Genomic DNA, 4,151 nt, shown 5'->3' with positions numbered 1-4,151 from the left:
GCCCCCCCACCAGCGCCCGGGCCTCGCCCGCGCCCGCCTGACATCAGCACCCGAGCCCGCAGCCAGCTCTGGCCAATGAATAATGCGGGGCGGGCGCCCGCCCGCGGGGGAGGGGGCCTCGCGCCGCCCCCCGCCGCGCCCCGCCGGCCCCTCCCGGCCCCTTCCCAGGAGCTGCGGAGAGAGGAGAAAGTTGGGTGACCTTAGGGGAGGAGCCGGCCTGGACGGAGACCCTCTGTGGACCTGGCCGAGCGGTTGGGGATCAGAAGCCCGCAGTCCCTCCACCGGCTCGAAATAATTTGGGGGAGACACTGGGCTCCTTTTAGCCGGGCCAAAACGTGAGAGGCTGGCGGCGGAAAGAGTAGAGCCTGGGGAACTGGCTTGATGACTGGGAAGGGAGACTTTGTCCCGGGTCTTTGAAGAGTACGGAATTTTGAGCAGCCTTTATTAATGTTTAAAGGACGTGAATGCTGCCATTGAGTTCAGCGGGCATGGCTTTGCTTGTCTTTTGGGGTGCGCGATGGGGCTGGCTCCCTGCCCACAGCGCCCTGGGCTCACTGAAGCCGTCCCCCTTTCCCTCCTGAAGGCATGTAGGCAAGCAAAGCTGCTACGGCAGTGCGCGCCCGGCTGCTCTGGGGCCTGCCGCCTGCTTGCCGCAGAGCTCAAACGCCCGTACCAGTTCTCCCTCCCTCGGCGGCTCACTAGGCTCCGCACTCACCCCAGTTAAAGGACAGGGGGCAATTGTTAATAGAGATCAATGGTGTGATACGTTCTAGGCTCTGTACATTTAATCTTCTAACCCTTTGAGGCAGGTCCTAATCTACGAATTAGGAAACTGAGGCACCGAAAGCATCAGTAACTGGCCGGTGATCAAGGAGGAAATGGCTGGGGAGAGATGGGGATGAGAGCCTGGGCTGGGGATTGGTAACCAGGCCCTACTGGGCCCCTCTTCTCTCCGCACCTTTGGTGCAGGGAGCTTGAATCTTACCACAAGGTAGTGTGAACTGGAGAAATCAAAGAAAATGGCCAAAGCAGAATCAAAATGGCTAAAAACCAGGGCTGCTCAGAGTGGGGAATCAAGGGCCCATCATCAGGCTACTAACCAAGGAAAACCATTTCATATGTTAAGCTATACCCCGAAAAGGCAGTGACTGATGCAAAAGGTTATTATTACTGTAGGAATCACCAATACTAGACTCCTTCAGCAGTCATTTGGAGCACGTATGGCTGGCCACTGGTTGGAGGGGGCAGGGGAACAAAGGGACAGGTCCTATCCTCAAGGAGCTTGAAGTCTAGCTGGGCATATAGCCCTGAAGAAGTAACCCCACGTGGCTACATGGGGGGGGTCACACATTGACCAAAAGGGGTTCAGGAATCGAAAGTCAGTTTGTTGCAGGTAACTTCATGGAGGGAGTTGACATTCGCGGCAGGTCACCATTTAGCCAGCACCTAGTATCCATGGGAACCAGTGTACATTTATCATCACACAATTCACATCTGCCCTGAGAAATGGGTCTTCCCATCTTATAGATGGGAAAACTCAGCTCAGAGATGTTTTTTCTCTTGCCCAGGGTCACACAGGACACAGCCAGGAGAATCCTGCTCCAGAGCTGGCTGCTGTGCATAGCCTTCACTGCTGTGTGGACATGCGTTGCCCACATGCCTTACTCAGCAAGGCCGTGCTGGCACTGAGGACGCAAACCACGGTCTGGAGAGGGTGATAGGCACATGAACCCACAATCATGGGTGTGTGTCCTGCACATCCTGAAAGATGTTTGCCTTAAGTGAGATGGGCTACTGCTTTATGGAGAGGAGGGTGCGGGGATTCTCAAACACAGTGCCTTCCTGCTGACCCAGGCAAAGGTTCTCAGCTGTGTTGAAGAGGAGCAAGGAGAAAAGGGTGGGTAAGGTAAACTCTCTGTCCCCAGAGCTAGACAGCTGTGGGTTTGCAGCCCAGACTGCCACTTACTAACTGTATAATTGTGGGCAAGTTATGACCTCTCAATGCCTCAGTCTCCTCACCTGTAAAATGGGATAGTTGTATGCACCTTTGGGAGCTAAACGTGATCAAGACTATAAAGGATCCAATGCCACACAAGAGGTACTAGGTATTTGTTCAGAGATCTGTGTGATATTGTGGGCAGGGCAAATCTCAGATAAACCCTGGGACTGGAGGGAACGGGTGGGGTGTGGGGTGTGAGAGGCAGTGAAAGGGGATGAATTTTCCTAACCTTTGTGCCTCCATTTTAATCAAGGACAAGGGCACAGTCTAGCACAGTGGTTCTCAAGCAGGGGTGACACTTGACAATGTCTGGGGAAAGTTTTGGTTGTCACAGTGGGGTGGGTGATACTGACATCTAATAAGTAGAGGCCAGAGATGCTGTTGAACATCCTGCAATGCACAACAAAGCATGATTCAGCCCAAAATACCACCAGTGCCAAAGTGGAGAGATCCTAATCTAGTATCCTAGAAAGACCCTTGGCATGAAGAATTCCAGAGGTGCAGATTCTAGGCCTGGCTCCATCACTCATAAGCAAACCTTCTTGGTCATGTCACTCCTATCTCCAGCCTATATTTTATCATCTATAAAATGGGTATAATGAGACCTTCCTCTTTCTTCCCTAAATAAATGTGACATATCATTATTACTTCTATCCTTACCCTCCCCAAGCTAGGTCTAGCTCCAACCCATTCCCTCCAACCTGAAAAACTAGAAAGTTCCTGATAGGAAGGGTGCAGAGAGAAGACTTGGGTGGTATAGTTGGCACGGTTGGTATTTGTTTCATCTCTGTTAGAGACACTAAGTGAATGCTTGTAAATTATAAGGTGCAGTTTATAAATTAAGATATAAAAATGGAAATGCAGATTACTTTGGTTTGATTCCAAGATCTTCAGTGGTTAAAAAAAAAAAAAACTTAATAGACAATCAGAGAGACACAATCTGTTTCCAGGAAATAGCAAGTTTTTCAAAATGTAAAAATCCTTGTTCATATGTACGGTTACTCAAGCTGCATCTCCATGGCAGGAGCACACATTCCTATGGGAGATGAAATGGCACAGGCTGGAGGAGCATGTGTAGGCAGCTCAAAGCGTTGTTCATTCATTCACTCTCATTCAACCACCTGTCATTAAGTCAGTATTGATTCAGAGCCTACTAGGTGCTGGGTTGGATTTAGGCATGAAGTTGAAGGAAAAGTCAAAAATGCCTCCTCCCAGGTTTTGACTGGAGCCAGTGGGTAGATGGAGACACCATCCCTTTAGATGAGAAAGCCTAGGAGAGGAGAAGGTTTGGCTGGGAGACAGGTATCAACGGTTTGATATTGGAAGTGTTGACTCCGAAATGCCCATGAGCCATCCACATGCCGATGCTGAGTTGGCAGCTAGAGGACCAGTGGAAATGGTAAGGAAGAGATGGGGGGTGGTGGGTAGGACATCTTCAAGATGAAACCTTGATTCTCCCTCAGTGAGCCCTCAATGTAATGTTGGTTGATTGAATGAATGAATGAGGGGATGAATGAATGACATTTTGTACATAAGAACATTAAAGACATTCAAGAGAAAATATCTCTCAGGTGCAATCAGCAAGGAATCACAGAAATCTTGCAGAAAACTGCAAATCTAAGAATACTGCAGTTTGGGGATCTATTTTTAAACCAAGCATAATCTTCAAATTCGAAACCAAACTGTAAATCTTGTAAGAATCTCAGAGACTTCTTCATGCTTCTTAGCCCCCTCCCCCATTTTCCAAATAACCCCCTCTCCCACCTTGCTGGTGTTCTCACCGGAGCTCTAAGCTTTGGAAAGCGTTCACTAACATCTAACTGGCTCTGATGCTTGCTGTAACAACCGAAGAAAACGTATTCATCCAAACCTCAAAGGCACTTGGTTTGAATGGCTACAAATTGGATTCTCTGGGGAAAAAAACCCCAAATAACACAAAACAGAGTCTTGTCTCTCTCTTGTTGTTTAATCAAAGAGTTTGCCAATCCCTCTTTGACCACATCACCCTAATAAGCCACTCTTGTGGTTGGCTGCTGGTCAAATGTAGATGCCGTTTCTGGCTTCCCATCATTTCCTTGCTTCATAAACTCAGTGGGTGTCACAAGTCTGGAATTCGTTCTGAATCTGCTCCAGGCTGGCCTCTTGAATTCAG

This window comes from Grampus griseus, assembly GCF_964374135.1.
Source record: "Grampus griseus genome assembly, chromosome: 4".
Taxonomy (NCBI): domain Eukaryota; kingdom Metazoa; phylum Chordata; class Mammalia; order Artiodactyla; family Delphinidae; genus Grampus; species Grampus griseus.
Note: the sequence above shows the minus strand (reverse complement) of the source record.